The sequence below is a fragment of the Hemitrygon akajei genome, chromosome 32 (assembly GCF_048418815.1).
Source record: "Hemitrygon akajei chromosome 32, sHemAka1.3, whole genome shotgun sequence".
In the NCBI taxonomy this organism is placed as follows: domain Eukaryota; kingdom Metazoa; phylum Chordata; class Chondrichthyes; order Myliobatiformes; family Dasyatidae; genus Hemitrygon; species Hemitrygon akajei.
This window is the reverse complement of record NC_133155.1, coordinates 35,596,874-35,613,397: the sequence shown is the minus strand read 5'-3', so window position 1 is coordinate 35,613,397 and position 16,524 is coordinate 35,596,874. Positions and strand designations below refer to the sequence as shown.

The 16,524-nt window shown below is 46.8% G+C and overlaps 1 protein-coding gene across 7 annotated transcripts in view; it reads right to left on the bottom strand.

Moving 5' to 3' along the window:
* LOC140719810 (regulating synaptic membrane exocytosis protein 3-like) overlaps nt 1–16,524 on the bottom strand; it is a 387,400-nt gene that overhangs the window by 308,719 nt on the left and 62,157 nt on the right. For 2 of the 7 annotated variants that reach the window (XR_012097009.1, XM_073034708.1), the window contains exon 1: nt 10,859–10,989. The exons of 2 other annotated variants lie outside the window; for them this stretch is intronic. The gene's annotated coding sequence lies outside the window, so the exon portion shown is untranslated. Of the gene's footprint in view, nt 1–755; nt 863–10,658; nt 10,749–10,858; nt 10,990–11,010; nt 11,115–16,524 lie in introns of those variants that run through there. 3 more of the 7 variants (XM_073034711.1, XM_073034714.1, XM_073034713.1) reach the window with 3 other exon arrangements.

The following is a 16,524-nucleotide window of genomic DNA, read 5'->3' as shown; positions in this document are numbered from 1 at the left end:
CACAGAAAAAAAGAACATCAAACCCCAACACCCCCACACAAAAAACCCTTACAAATCATGCCAAATTTAAATCACGCAGCAGCAGCAAGAGCACCAACACCCCCCCGAAGGCAGAAACAAATCAGAACTGTAAGAACATCAAACCCCAAACCCCCACAACCCCCGCACAAAAAAAAGCTCAAATTGTACAAAAACCTACGGGCAAAAACACAGAACATAAAAGAGAAAAAACAAAAAACAGACCAGCCCAGTCCATCAATCTATTCAATCAATGAGCTTGGTAACATCCTCCATGGGGGATTCTCCATGAGGAAGAGGGAGGCCACTCAAACGGTGAGGCAGAGCAGTGAGGGAGACATCTTTCCTCCTCCCTGTCAATCACTTTGAACAATCAGAAATCCTCTATCACATTTCCACCATTTAAATATTGGTCATTAATACAGAGTTCCAGGAAAGAGAAGTCTATAAAGAGACATGTGGAATCCCACTGGTACAAGCTCCCAGTCAAAAACATCTGTTAGTCATTACCCTTTGCATTTAGCTTCTGCGCCAACTATGGATCCATATTCCTATTTTTTTTTAAACCAATCTGCCCTATAGGACAATCCACATAAAGCAGAACAACCGCACTGCCTTTATTAACCTTCCATGGGATCTCTACAAAAATATTATTCATTAGCCAGTCACAATTTTCCATTATTAAGTCAATGCTGACAGTTCCTAATTAAACCACGTCTTTCTAAATGAATACTCACACTGTGCTTCGAGTGGATTCTAATAAGCTGCCAATGCTTCACTGCTCTGTCGGGTTTGGTTTACCTGCTCCTCCCTTTGAAAACACCAATACATTGTGAAATGCAGCAAAACCCTGCAGGTGCCGAAAACACAATCAGAAACAGAAAATGCTGGAAGCAGTTAGCTGGTCAGGCAGCATCTGTGGGGAGAGAAACAGAATGAACACGTTCACAAAAAAGGGCTCTCCACCAGTGAAAAGGCAACCAAGTTCGTTTGCAAAGGTTTGGTGGGGGGAGTGGAGGTGGAAAGACCAGGGGACATGGAGGACCAAAGTTAATAAGGTATTTAATAGCATTTTCCTATCAGATTTCTGAATGGTCCATGAACACTCCCTCATCACTTTACTCTTTTTGCACTAATGTATTTACTTGTTACTGTAACGGAGTATTGTTATGTATTTCACTGTACTGCTGTCACAAAACAGCACATCTCATGAACTGCATCAGTAATAATAAACCTGATTCCGGCTCTGACGTTAACTATTCAGGTAAACACTTATCCAGTTCTGATGAAAGGTCCTTGAACAAATCATCAATTATGTTTCACTCTTCACAGATGCTGCCCAACCTACTGAGTATTCTCTTTATTCATCCATTAGTGTTTCTCTGGTTTTTCACATCGTGCTTGAGGCCAGAGAGAATTTGCAAAATTTTAATATAAGCAAAAAGTGCTTGAACTAGTCAGTTGATCAGGCAACATTTACAGAGAGAGAGAGAGAAAAAAGATTTAATAATTCAATTAGCCTGAAATGTTAACCCTGACTCTCTCTTTACAGTAGTTGTCTGACCTAATGAATATTTCCAGTATTTCAAACTTATTTCAGATTCCTGGTATCTGCAGTAGTTTACATATTGAGGATCGAAAAACTGGAGTTGACTTTCAGAGTTTTATCCCTCACTACTTTTGACATCCTGGGATATTTCACCTTGATCTGGAGTCTTTTCCATCTTTATGTTGTAATAATGACTGGAGTAACCTTCCCTACTTGTCTTATTTCACCTCAGTGCACCTCATCAGCCCAGCTGCCCCAAACTTTGGAGTGCCCTTGTCTCCCATCTCTAAGAAATGGTATACCCTGAACTGCCCAAATCTCATTGTAAAATATCTCCCTTGATCTGAAAGTGATTCACCTGTGGGCAAGAGTTCTGAACTTTCGCTAAATTGCTTCTCAGTGGGACAGTCATGGCCACACAACTCCAGTGACCTAGTTTCAATCCTGAACTGGGGCATTATCTGTGTAAGTTTTCCTGCTCTCCCTGTGATTGTGTGGGTTTCCTCAGAGTGCACCAGATTCCTTCCATATTCCAAGGTAGTGTGAGTTCTTAGGCTAGCCGGCCATTGCAAGTTGTTCCTAAGTGAATTATTGATGGGGACATGAGGAGAATAAACTGGATTGGTGTTGGATGTGTGTGAAAATGGGAGTCTGAGGTCAGTGCCAATGGTGAGCTGAGGGACCGGTTTCCACTCTGCATCTAACTTTGACTCAATTATTTTGTTCAGCTTTGTCCATTTCCACAACTACGCCATACCCAAATTATAATCACTAGAATGTTCTCACATTGGTGTACCACCCACCACTCATCTTCTCTCCCTTAAACCAAATCCAAAAGGACATTACCCTTTGCTTCTCAACCTGCATAGTTGAATTTTCTACACGCAAGCTACAAATGTTCTTCTGAATGCTAAACTCAGTAATACCAAGCACCCCATACACTTGGCACCTACTGTACCCCAATTAATATAAAAGTGAGAGAAACCACCCCCCCCCCCCACTACATCTACCCTTGTACCTTTGCATTTCATTTCAATTGGCCCATTTATCTTCTGGAACTGTTTGAAATGAACAGCTCCATGTTCCAATTCGATTAGAGATTAGAATACCTTAGCTTTATTTGTCGCATGTACGTCGAACCCTCTAAACTTACAATGAAATGCATCATTTGCATCTAATCAGTGAAGACTATGCTGGGCAGCCCACATGTGCCGCCACACTTCCGTCCCCAAAACAGCACGACCACAGTTCTCCCGCACGACTTTGGAATGTGGGAGGAAACCAGAGCACCCAGTGGAAACCCACACGGTCACAAGGAGAACGTACACACTCCTTAAAGCAAAGGCAGTGGAGGGAATTGAACCAGTATCAGTGATTACTGGCATTGTAAAGCCACGCGCTAACCACTATGCTACCATGCCATCATAATGTCAGTTCCATCCCGGCTCCCTGTTTTATGCACAATATCCTGACGTCAAGAGGTAATAAATGCAAGATTTCTTTCATCCATCTGAGACCATGTGCCACTATATTAAGTGGATTATGCCTTAGAAACAAAATATTCTGAGATATCTTCGTACTCTTCTAATAACAGAAGACTTGAGGTTGTTGGTCCTACTTGGAGCCAGAACTTGATGTTCCTCCATGTTGAAGTACACCTCTCTGACCAGGGAAACGGGAGCTTCCCCCAGTCTGCATCAGATTCTGCAGCCGCTGGACAAAGCTCCAGAAGCAGAAAGTAAGATTATTAAACATGAGCTTTATTTATCACAGGGACATTGAAACCTCCAGTGAAATGTGCTCCTTGCATCAAATCAAATCAGAGAGGATTGTGCTGAGCAGCCGACAAGTGTCGCCATGCTTTTGGCACCAACAGAGTTTGCTCACAACTCCCTAACCCTGACCCGCACGTCTATGGAACCTGCAAGGGGACCCCAGCACGCACAGGAAACCCCAGCACGCACAGGAAACCCCAGCACGCACAGGAAACCCCAGCACGCACAGGAAACCCCAGCACGCACAGGAAACCCAGCACGCAGAGGAAACCCAGCACGCAGAGGAAACCCCAGCACGCAGAGGAAACCCAGCACGCAGAGGAAACCCAGCACGCACAGAAAACCCCAGCACGCAGAGGAAACCCAGCACGCAGAGGAAACCCAGCACGCAGAGGAAACCCCAGCACGCAGAGGAAACCACAGCACGCAGAGAAAACCCCAGCACGCAGAGAAAACCCCAGCACGCAGAGAAAACCCCAGCACGCAGAGAAAACCCCAGCACGCACAGGAAACCCAGCACGCACAGGAAACCCAGCACGCACAGGAAACCCCAGCACGCAGAGGAAACCCCAGCACGCAGAGGAAACCACAGCACGCAGAGGAAACCACAGCACGCAGAGGAAACCACAGCACGCAGAGGAAACCACAGCACGCAGAGAAAACCCCAGCACGCAGAGAAAACCCCAGCACGCACAGAAAACCCCAGCACGCACAGAAAACCCCAGCACGCACAGAAAACCCCAGCACGCACAGAAAACCCCAGCACGCAGAGGAAACCCAGCACGCAGAGGAAACCCAGCACGCAGAGGAAACCCAGCACGCAGAGGAAACCCCAGCACGCAGAGAAAACCCCAGCACGCAGAGAAAACCCCAGCACGCAGAGAAAACCCCAGCACGCAGAGGAAACCCCAGCACGCAGAGGAAACCCCAGCACGCAGAGGAAACCCCAGCACGCAGAGGAAACCCCAGCACGCAGAGGAAACCCCAGCACACAGAGGAAACCCCAGCACACAGAGGAAACCCAAGCTGTCACGAGGAGAGAATACAAACTCCTTACAGGCAGCGGTGGGAATCCAACCCCAACCAGTAATCGTCGGCACTGTCATTGGATAAGATGAAAGAACTTGTAACATTTGATGCCTCTGTACATTTGTTCATGGAATACGGATGTCACGGGCTGACCTCTATTGCCTTTCTCTAATTGCCCCTGGACTGAGGACGCATTTCACAGTCAATGACATGATACGACTTTCAACCCATCCTGAGCCTAACACGGATGACAGTACTCCTCCACCGCTTTTTACAACAGTCTATTAGTTTCATGGCCACGTTACAGAGTCCTACGTTTTTACACTACACCACACACTGCATCCGCAAGGCAAACAGCATTATGAAGGACCCCACACACCCCTCGTACAAACTCTTCTCCCTCCTGCCATCTGGGAAAAGGCACCAAAGCATTCGGGCTCTCACAACCAGATTATGTAACAGTTTCTTCCCCCAAGCTATCAGACTCCTCAATATCCAGAGACTGGACTGATACCAACTTACTGCCCTCTGCTGTGCCTATTGTCCTGTTTATTATTTATTGTAATGCCTGCACTGTTTTGTGCACTTTATGCAGTCCTGGGTAGGTCTGTAGTCTAGTGTAGTTTTTTTCTGTGTTGTTTTTACGTAGTTCAGTGTAGTTTTTGTACCGTTTCATGTAGCACCATGGTCCTGAAAAACGTTGTCTCGATTTTACTGTGTACTGTACCTGCAGTTATGGTCGCAATGACAATAAAATGTAACTTGACTTTTAAATTCAAGATCCATATAACACAGGACAACAATTTTTTTCCTAAAGTCTCCTGATGAAGGGTCTCGGCCCGAAACGTTAGCGACTCTTTTCTCACGTATGCTGCCTGACCTGCTGAGTTCTTCCAGCGTCGTGTACGTATTCTTTTTCCGAAAGTGTTGCTTCCTCAGAAATGTTATTTTGTTTCTGACAGACCACTTGAAGCTGAACACAAATATATATATTTTTTTTCATTTACGGGATGTGGGCGTCGCCAGCTAAGCCAGCGTTTATTGCCCTTCCCTAGTTGCCCTTGAGAAGGTGGTGATGAGCTGCCTTCTTGAACCGCTGCGGTCCCTGAGGTGTAGTCGCTGCGGCACCCAGTGCTGTTAAGGAGGGAATTCCATGATTTTGACCCAGAGTCATTGAAGGAACAGCGATACGTTTCAAAGTCGAGATGGTGAGCGACTGGGAGGGGGATTTCCAAGTGCTGGTGTTCCCAGGTATCTGCTGTCCTCATCCTTCTAGATGGTAGTGGTCGTGGGTCCAGTAGGTGCTTGCCTTAATACAATTCCAGACTAATTGATTCACGTGGGAACTTGGAGAAATAAGAAATTAACTTTTACTAAATATAATGCATTTAGTTGCATAACAGCACTGATGCTTTGCAATAGTTCAACACAGCTAAGAATGTTTTGTTGGTGATTTTCATTTGTTCTTAGTTTCTGAGGCTTCTCGCCTGAATGTCCCACAATGATCAGCCAGCATTGTCCTCATCCAGTTTCTCCGTGACCGCAACGTTCTAGTGAAACCTTTCACCATGCCCGCCACTGACTGAGACAAGATTTGCAGGGAAGAAATCTAAATGGGAATGCGGAAAATGAATCTTTAGTGACACATTGCACTTCATGATTTTGTAAGCATTTTGTCAACCAGCTGCACGTAGTTTGGTGCTCTGTAGTTGCCAAGAAAATCGTCAAGGACATCCTTGAATTATTTCCATGCGATTTTCGCCAGTCCCACTGGAAATTTCTCGAATTGCCTGTCATTGATGACATGTTTGATGTGTGGACTAACAAATATGCCTTCCTTAATCTTGGCATCTGACTTGAATTATAAATTGAAATGACAAACATAGGTGATTTTTAAAAAACGGGTGCGCGATTGGGAGATTTCATGGTGATTTTCATGATCAGCATCCCAAAATCTTTAAGATACACCAAGAAGTATTCAAGAAGCAAAATATTTGTTGTCCAGTGTAATTATTGAATTTAGATTTGCCAGCTGCTGGCCTGGGGACTCAAACTCATGCAAGTGGATCAATGGTCCAAACCCTAAGCTACAGGTCCAGCACCTTAAACATCTCACTACCAAGTGTACGGCCAAAAAGACCTCAGACACGAGGGGAAGTTTTTGATTTTTAAATCTCCATTATAAAGCTAGAATCAAAACACAAGGACCCTCAAATGAAGGCACGATAATCACTGCATAATCTGTTCAATAGGACAGTTCAACTTGTCTTTGCCACTTGGGGAGTAGTCAGCTCCCAGCTTAGCACCTCATCCAAAAGATACCCACTTATTACAACAGTATTCACTCACATCTGCTCTGAGATATTGTTCAATAATCTGGATTTGTACTTTAAACACAAAGTCAGGGGCAAGTTTTTTTTTACACACAGAGAGTGGTGGGTGCATAAAATGCCCTCCCAGGGGAGGTGGCAGAGACAAATACTTTAGAGGCGTTTAAGAGACTCTTAGATAGACACATGGATGATAGAAAAATGGAGGGCAGTGTAGGAGTGAAGGATTAGGTTGATTTCAGAGTAGGTTAAAAGGCCGCCACAACATTGTGGGCTGAAGGGCCTGTGCTGTGCTGTAATATTCTATGTTCTTAAGCCTCTGGTGTAGAAAAGATTGCTCAGATCCAGCAGATGGTGGGTAAGAGAGGGGCCCATCAGTATCTGCAGCCTTCCCTACCCAGATATTGATGCCCTAGATATCTGGAGAGAAACATCCAATAATGTCACTGAGACCCAGTGAACCCTGAATCAAGTGGGGAGGTGAAACATCCCCTAGGCTGCTGGGGAGGGGTGGTGGGGGGGGCAACCACTCAGTGGCCTTAGCACTCCAGCTCGGAGTGGAAAGCTTCCTCCACTGCTGGTGTTTTGTTTGGCTGAGTAGGGCAGTGAGAAGGGCAAGGGATCGGAGTGAAAAACAGAATGGGGGAGGGGTTGGGAGGCACACACTGTGGGGTGGGGAGGGGTTGGGAGGCACACACTGTGGGGTGGGGAGGCACACACTGTAGGGTGGGGAGGGGTTGGGAGGCACACACTGTGGGGTGGGGGAGGGATTGGGAGGTACACACTGTGGGGTGGGGAGGGGTTGGGAGGCACACATTGTGGGGTCCGGCGCGAGTCGGGAGACGGTTATGGAAAATAAAGGGGTAATCATACTTCTCTTGGCCTTACAGAAGGCTGTGTGGGTTTTCCTAACAGATTTTGAAAGATCACTGCAAATCTGCTCTGCGACTCGCTTTACACTAGTCACCATCCATCCACAGTGCATCATAAAAACACCATCTCCAACCCTTACCAACAGCACAGGCCGAGTTACTGACTCTTTCAACCATCTTGACCTAGACAGCCACTCCAGGCCAGGAAATCCCAGGAGCCTGTTTTGTTGCAGTTTTGTCGCAGGGAATGTGCTCGCCAGATGAATATCCCCTTGGTGCTGTCCCAGCTCCTGGTCCCAGAGTTTCCTGGACCAGCATGGAAACTGGCCCAACTTGCCAGGCTGATTTCCTGAGCTAATCCTCGTGCTTGCATCTGGCAAAAGCATCCATCTGAACCTTTCAAACATGAACCCGTGCTCATTTCTTTTAAACATCGTAACTGTAGCCAGCTCTACCACCCTCTGGCAGCTTGCTACATCCCCTACTGTGGGAGAAAGAATGTTACCATCTACCTCTTCTATGCCCCTCGTAATTTTATGTACAGCTTCAGCCTCCTCCTCTCCAGAGAGAGCAGTCCCAACCTAGCTAGCCCCTCCTCCTTATAAATCAATCCTTCCAACAACCATGTGAATCATGCATGCACCCTCTCTACCTCATTCACATCCCTCCCAGAGTACTTGACTAGAACGGCACACAACATTCCAGGTGCAATTTCATCAACATCTGTAATAGGACATCAGAACTCCTGCACTCAATGCCCAGCGGAAGGCAACTCCTTCCTCAACACCCTATCTGTGTTACCCCACTTTAGAGGAACTATAATCTTGCATCTGTTCTAAAGTGTTGCACATAAAGCCAAGATATTCTTGTACATTTCAGCTCCAATATTTTGCTTCCCAGAAGAGACGATAGCTTATGTAACAATGGAGGTGAGATTTCCTGTGCTCTTTCCTTTCCACCGATCCCCAAAGGGACATCTTCCCTCCCTCCAGCTTTCTGATTTCTGGATGATCTGATTCACCTTGTTTCCTCTTCGGACTGCTCACATTTGAACGCAGGAGTGGCTAGCTTAATGTCCCTCCTACCCATACCTCCTGCCTCTTCACTCACGGAAGAGCTCCCTTGTCAAGATTCACCGGGAATATCTGCTCCATGATTCACACCTGTCCGACCATCTGTGGCTGCCCACAGTGCATTTACATCAGGGGCTCAGTACGTGTTAGTGAACGACTTCACGCCACCTAATCAGTTTACACTTCACTCAAGCAGTCAACATTCTCTCCTCTCCCCCCCCCCCCCCCATTGGGCAGAAGATACAAAAGCCTGGAATGATGTCACCAGGCTAAAGGACAGCTTCCAGCTTTCCGTACCAGACTCTCGGACGTGCTTCTTGTACAGTAAGATGGAGTCTTGGCCTCGCACTCCACCTCGTTATGATCTTGCACTTTATTGTTGACCTGCACTGCACTTCCCCTGTACATTTACACCCTCTATTGTTTTCTCTTATTCTAGCTCCCTGCCCTGCGATCTGTATAAACAGTACACAGCACAAGCTTTTTCACTGCATCTTGGTACGGGTGACAATAAACCAATAATACCCTTGTTTTACGCTTACTATAGAACCACTCACAAGCAGGTGAGCCCAGAGTACACCAAGGATTACAGACCCGAAACACTGAAAATTTCTCCTTCCACAGATGCTGCCTGACCTATTCTGCATCATTTTTAAAAAATTGGATTTGGAAACAGAACACAGAAATCTACAGCACGATACAGGCCCTTCAGCCCACAATGTTGTGCTGACCACGTAACCTACTCTAGAAAATGCCTAGAATTTCCCTAGCGCATAGCCCTCTATTTTTCTAAGCTCCACGTGCTTATCTAAGAGTATCTTAAAAGACCCTATTGTATCTATCTCCACCATTGTCACCAGCAATGCATTCCACGCACCCACCACTCTCTGTGTGAAAAACTTATCCCGACATCTCCTCGGCACCTACTTCCACGCACCTTAAAACTATGCCTCCTCAATGCTAGCCATTTCAGCCCTGAAAAAAACCTCTGACTATCCACACAATCAATGCCTCTCATCATCTTATACACCTCTATCAATTCACCTCTCATCCTCCGTCGCTCCAAGGAGAAAAGGCCAAGTTCACTCAACCTGTTCTCATAAGGCACACTCTCCAATCCAGGCAACATCTTTGTAAATCTCCTCTGCACTCTCCCTATAGCATCCACATCCTTCCTGTAGTGAGGTGTCCAGAACTGAACACAGTACTCCAAGTGGGGTCCTATATTGCTGTAACATTACCTCACGGCTCTTGAACTCAATCCTACAATTGATGAATGCCAACACACCGTACACCTTCTGAACAATACGTACCGTCAACCCGTACAGCAGCTTTGAGTGTCCTATGGACATGGACCCCAAGATCTCGCTGATCCTCCACACTGCCAAGAGTCTTACAATTAACATTACATTCTGCCTTCAAATTTGACCTTGCAAAATGAACCCCTTCACACTTTTCTGGGTTGAACTCGGTCTGCTCTTAAAAGTGCCATTTCCCTGTACCTTCCCATTTCATCCCTCATCTAATCCCAATACACCCTCAGCTGCCAAACCATCCCCATCCCAACAGTCAGCCTGGTTTCTCTCCCCAGCTCCTTTCCCCAATTGCCTCAAACCTCTCACTCCAGCCACTCTCCCGATCAACACAACATCCGGAGGAAGCTGCAGATAAGTCAGCGGTGGCCCAACAGAGCCCTGGGGCCCCGGGTTCAATTCTGCCCGCCGCTGCTAACTACGTGGAGTCTGCAGGTTAATGGTCTGCGTGTTAATTGGAAGCTGTAAATTCCTCCTGGATTGGCTGGAGGACCGGTGACGATAACTCTATGAAACGGTTTACACTGTCCTGAAAAAAGGACAACAATTGAAGAGATGTGAGAAGAGCCGACGCCCTGTTTACAAACACATCGCTCCCTCCCACCACACACGTCTCCGCCAGCCCATCACGGTCACCGCCCCGGGATTCGGCGCATCCCCTCGGGACGGAACGAGGAATGGGGGGAGAGCACGCCTTACCCGGGAGGTCTGCCGGCGCCTTTCAAAGGGGAAAAATGCAAATTCCGCCTAAAACCCAAGAACCAAAGGCTATTAATGGCCCGAGCATTGGATAAACTCGCTGATAATTGTGGCAGCGTGGTCCTGAGAGGGACGGGATCGGCTTCGACCACTCCCTCCGCCCAGCTCCCCACCTCCCCGCACTGTGTGGGGGTGCTCACCCTGAGCCCGGCCGTCCGACCCGCCGGGCAGAGGCTGCTTCAGGCACGGCAGGGTCCCGCGGTCGCGGCCATCCTTGCTCCGGGGCTTCGCCTGCTCTCGCTGTCTACACTGGAGGATGGAAAGCGACCCTAACGTCACCATGGTAACCTACCTGACCCACTTATCCGAACCGACAGCCGCCGCTGCTCAACATCGCTGCGTTTAAAAATAAAATCGACCCACAGCCATGACAAGACACGCACGCCAGGCTCAGCAGCGGGCACACAGACCAAAAGCAGTCATTAACATGTAGAAAGTACCAAACAAAACGGGATAAAAATGTCTTTCTAATTGCTTCTCTGTTTAGTGCAGGAATAAATTAACCCCCTCGGGGTGTGTTTTTCAAATGGGTCTAGGATAATATAAATACAGAATGATTGTGTAGCCTGAGCAATTAATTATTAGTTGCAGCCAGGCGCGCTGTGCTATTTTCCGATGAGATGTTGTTCTGGTGGCAGGCGGGGTGATGAGCTGTTTGCAGTGGTCTCCCACCCCGCCAGCCACTCGTGCTGGGCTGGTCCCACCAAGCGGGAACCCTCTGTACTCCTCCGATTCTACCCAGCCTACTTTGAGTTCAGCTCCTCTTTCGGGCCCGGTCCCGCCTTCATTTGGGAGAAGCCGTTTCGAGTTTCCTCTCACCCCCGTGTCGGCTTGGCCGGAGCGTCCCACCCACAACCGAGCAGACACCACCGTTCTGCGGTCAGGCCAGCGAGACGAGGCGCTAACGCCAATGGGAGCTGGCTGTCCCGTAGTTCTAATGTGGCACCTGGACTGAGGGTAACGCTGCTGCTCAGAGAGGGGAGGCTGGGGGTGGGGGCTTCATTGCAGCACCTTCCCGCTCTATCAGCAGTCGGGGGCGTGGGGTATCACTCTCCCCAGTTTGGACAGCGCACTAGCAGAGCCAGGACACCCACCTCCCTGGTAAAAGGGCAACCCTTACCTCGAGTCTGTCACTCAGGTAGTGAGTGACCCGTAAAACAACCCTGCTATACTGTGAAATTCTTAGAAAACTACAGATTTATTCACTTACAAAATACAAACATCAGGGACTGTTCAACAATTTCAAATTAAAATATGGTTACTACTAAATATAAAACACTCAATTCCCCCGGGGTGGGGGGCACAATTCCAGGAAATTCCTCACTATACCCATAGTGACCACATACTCCCTCCCTAAGCTCACTTGGGTATGAATGCAACCCCTTAAGAGGGTCAATTAATTGGCTCAAGCGGAGCACTTGACTGGACCTAGCATTGGCTTTCTTGGTAAGGCCCAGGAGCAAGCACACAAGCAGAACACTGTGACTGACCCAGCCCCCCCCTCCCCCCCAGTGCTGGGTGACCATATATCAGGAGTTCACCACTGTAGTGCAATCAGAACTTGAAGAACAGCCCCTTCAGATACTCACTCTCCATACAGACATGGTGCAATAACTCTGACCTTAACCAGAACCCTTCCGACCTCCGAGCTGACCCAATGTTGTTCTGACTTCTTCAAAGCTAGTGGTTTTAAACACACTGCATGAACAGTCAATGATAATTGCACTGGGTGTCAGTTGATCTCTCAGCTTCCGTCAGCCTTTCCGGAAATCCCTTGGTGCTTTAGGATCAGTCTGGTTGTCATCCTGAACTCTGCCTCCTTTTTGAACTTGCTTACCGTGATGGGATGTCCAAAACTGTAATTAGTACTCTGGGGTCCAGCCACACCAGAGCCCCATGTGTAGATATCGATCAGTACTGACCTGTCAGACGGAATGAATCCTTCCTGTGCAGAGAACCATAGGTAGCTCTCGTGCATGGAATTTCATCTGAGATCTCTGTCTTTGCAGAGAGGTGGGTCTTGGCATTGTCCATGTCTTTTTTCCAGGATCTTGTCTTGAACCTTTAATATCTGAAGTTGGTGTTGCAATGGTGTTAGGGTGAAGGAGCATAGAGGACTTCTGTTTTCAGATGTTAAGGGTAAGATGAATAAAGTGAGGGGAAGTTAGGGTCTGAAACATTGCTGTGTAAAATGAACATTTATAGATTAGCTCCACTCTCACGAGATGCTGCACTACCACAAGAAAGCTTGTGTAAATTGTCGGACCAATGACACAGCCTTGGTTGACACCATTCTGTACCCACTGGTGCTGTGCCACAGTGACCACTGCCCTCCTGTATTGACATAGTATGTTCAGTCCACTGGTGAATATACTGTATCTGCATCAATTAAAATGCTCAAAAATGTAAGAGACTGCAGAGAGTTCTAGATACAGCCCAATACATCATTGGTATGTCATTCTCCACCATTGGGAGTATCTACATGACACCTGGCTCAAGAAGGCAACATCTGTCATCAGAGATGCCCACCACCTGGGCCATGCCATCTTCTCACAGCTACCATCGGGCAGGAGGTGTGGAAGCCTGAAGTCCCAATGCATCTGGTTCAAACACAGCCACCTTCAACCATTTGGTTTTTGAACACTGATCAATGCACTTTAACAACACTGACCACTTCGATTACTTTGTACTAAAGTAAATTCATATGTTTGTTCTCAATGTTTTCTTTCTTTGAAAAAAAGTGTTTATATTTTTCTTGTGAATGTTGCTTATATAATGCCACATGCCTGTGATGCTGCAGCAAGTTTTTCATCGCACCTTACGCAGATGACTGTAAACTTGGCTTTGACTTTGATTTTGACTCCTTCCTCCATTAAATGCTCCAAGCCACTGAAAGGGTAAATGAACCAACATTAGTCTCTTCCAGGCCAACATGTCCATGCCTCCAGAGACATTTCTCAAATACTTAGAACCTGAAAGAAACACTACATCCCAGTCTCTGTCAAGTTGAGGCATTAGCAGATTGCTGGAAGAAAAAATCCAAAGCTTCCTTCAAAGATAGGAGCCCGGAAGTCGAAGCCGGATGGCTGAAGCCCTGGATCTACGAGACTGAGAGTCCGCTGGGGAAGTCAGATGCCCTTTGTCTGCGAGTTCATGCGTCCGCTGGAGGCAATGATGCCTATCCAGTGCTTGAGTGAGTGAGTGAGTGGGGGCAGGGGTGTGGCAGGAAGGAAAGGGGCTTGTTTTGATCTTGTTTTGTTGCTTGTTGTGTTCTGTGTTGTTCTGCCAAGCATGGTGGGCATGCTGTGTTGATGCCGGAGTTTGTGGTGATGCTTGTGGGCTGCCCCCAGTACATCCTCAGGTTCTATCGGTTGTTAACACAAATGAGACATTTCAGTATTTTAGATGTACATGTAATAAGTACATGGATCGGGACCTGAATCTGAAAGTTTTGAAAATTCCCACTGACATGTAAAAATCCTTGGTCCTTGCTGTCTCAAAATGGAGCTGAATGACATTGAGACGCTCAAGACCATGCACCAGGAGCACAGAGCACAGGAAAAACCCTATCAAAGTGACAGGAAGAGTGACTAAAATGCCCCCTGGCCACCAGGTAAAGAGCTTAGGCCTCACTTGTGGCAGAGTCTGTGATTCCCACTGACCACACGAATCACCTCAGAACCCACAGACCCAAAAGACCAACGCAGGAGAAGTGGATACAGCTACTTCGGTGGATTCTCGACAAAGTGTTGCTTCTGTCGGATATTTTCAATCTTCATTTCTCTTGTTTCTAGGTCAACTTCAGTGTGGGATACATCCATGAAACATAATCAGGGACAAGTGTGGATTGATTATTACCAGCACAGATTTGTTCAGGTAAAATCACTTCTAGCTATCTTAATGGAGTTTTTTTTATTGATATGAGAGAGAGAGAGAGAGTTGATATGGAAAAGACAGACAATGTACAAAGTGTGGTCTTCCAAGTGCTGTCTGACAGTTAAGGTGTCATCATGGTTGAAGGCCGTGGAATAGAAGTGTCTAGACCAGCATAGGTTGAGTACAGCGAGGCTCTACTGTAATTCAACACTAAAGTGGAATTCCCCAGGGAGCATGGAAGGAGGCCATTTGGTCCATCAGTTTCCTGCCAGCTTCCAGAGAGCAGTCCCGTTTCTCCTCTCATTGTGTTCCTAAACTTTTCCAATGAATTTTGTCTCACTCGTGCCCATAGCTTCTCTTTGGTCCTCTCAACTGTAAGCCTACACTACAGTGTAAGTTCAGCAGCTGATAAACCTACCAGTATGTCTTTCAAATATGGGGGGAAGGTGGAGCACCCAGAGGAAACGCTTAGCACCCGAGTCCAGTGTCGGTCTGAACTGTGGACAGGTTGAGGCAGCAGCACTAGCTGCTACACCACTGACACTCAGTGGTCAGAAACCCTACACTTACCAAGATGTGAGAGGAGCATCAATAAACATCGAGGAGATGTAGACACTGGTGCAAATGGGTCAATGAAACTTCCAACCCTATTGTCAAACCGGCAGACAAAGGAGGCTGTTGTAGTGTGGTGGATTGACCCCTACCTTGCTGAGACCAGGTGGCAACTCTCAGACCCCTCCTCATACCTACCACTTGAAGAGGACCCCATTCTGGACCATCAGAAAACTCTCTCCAACACTATAACTGATCTAATCGAATCTGGAAAGTTTCCGTCCACTGCCATCGAACCCATAGTTCCCTTTCTCCACACTGTTTGCTTCTACCTCAGAAGAAAGGAAATTATAGGCAAGTTAGTCTTACCTCAGTGGCTGGAAAGATGTTGGAGTCGATTCTTAAAGATGTGGTTTTGGGATATTTGGAGGCACACGATAAAATAGGTCATAATCACCAACGGTTTCCTTAAGGGAAAATCTTGCCTGACAAATCTGTTGGAATTCTTTGAAGAAATAACAAGCAGGACAGACAAAGGAGAATCAATGGATGTTGTGTACTTGGATTTCCAGAAGGCCTTTGACAAGGTGCAACACCTTAACTCTTAACAGGTTGAGAGCCCATGGTATTACAGGAAAAAATCCTGGCATGGATAGAGCATTGGCTGACTGTCAAGAGGCAAAGAGTGGAAACAAAGGAAGCCTTTTCTGGTTGGCTGCTGGTGACTAGCAGTGTTCCACAGGGGTCTGTGTTGAGTCTGCTTCCTTTTACATTATAGGTCAATGACTTGAATGACAGAATTGATGGCCTTTTGGCCATGTTTGTAGATGGTACAAAGATAGCTGGAGGGGCAGGTAATGGTGAGGAAGCAGAGAGGGTGTAGAAGGACTTGGACAAATTAGGAGAAAATGCAAAGAAGTGGCAGATGGGGTACAGTGTTGGGAAGTGTAGGGTCATTGATTTTTGTAGAATAAATAAAACCACAGACTATTTTCTAAATGTTCTAAATGGAGAGAAAATTTAAAGAAAACTGATATGCAAAGGGATTTAGGAGTCCTTGTGCAAGATTCCTTAAAGGTTAATTTGGAGGTTGAGTCTGTGGTGAGGAAGGCAAATACGAAAGCATTCATTTCAAGAGGACTAGAATATAAAAGCAAGGAAGTAACTTTGAGGCTTTATGAGGCTTTTTAAGGCACTGGTGAGGCCTGACTTGGAGTATTGTGAGCAGTTTTGGGCCCCTTATCTATGAAAGGCTGTGCTGACATTGAAGAGGGTTCAAATGAGGTTCACAAAATTGATTCCAGAATTGAAAAGCATATCATATGAGGAGTGTTTGATGCTTTGGGCCTGTACTCACTGGAATTCAGAATTCAGAATA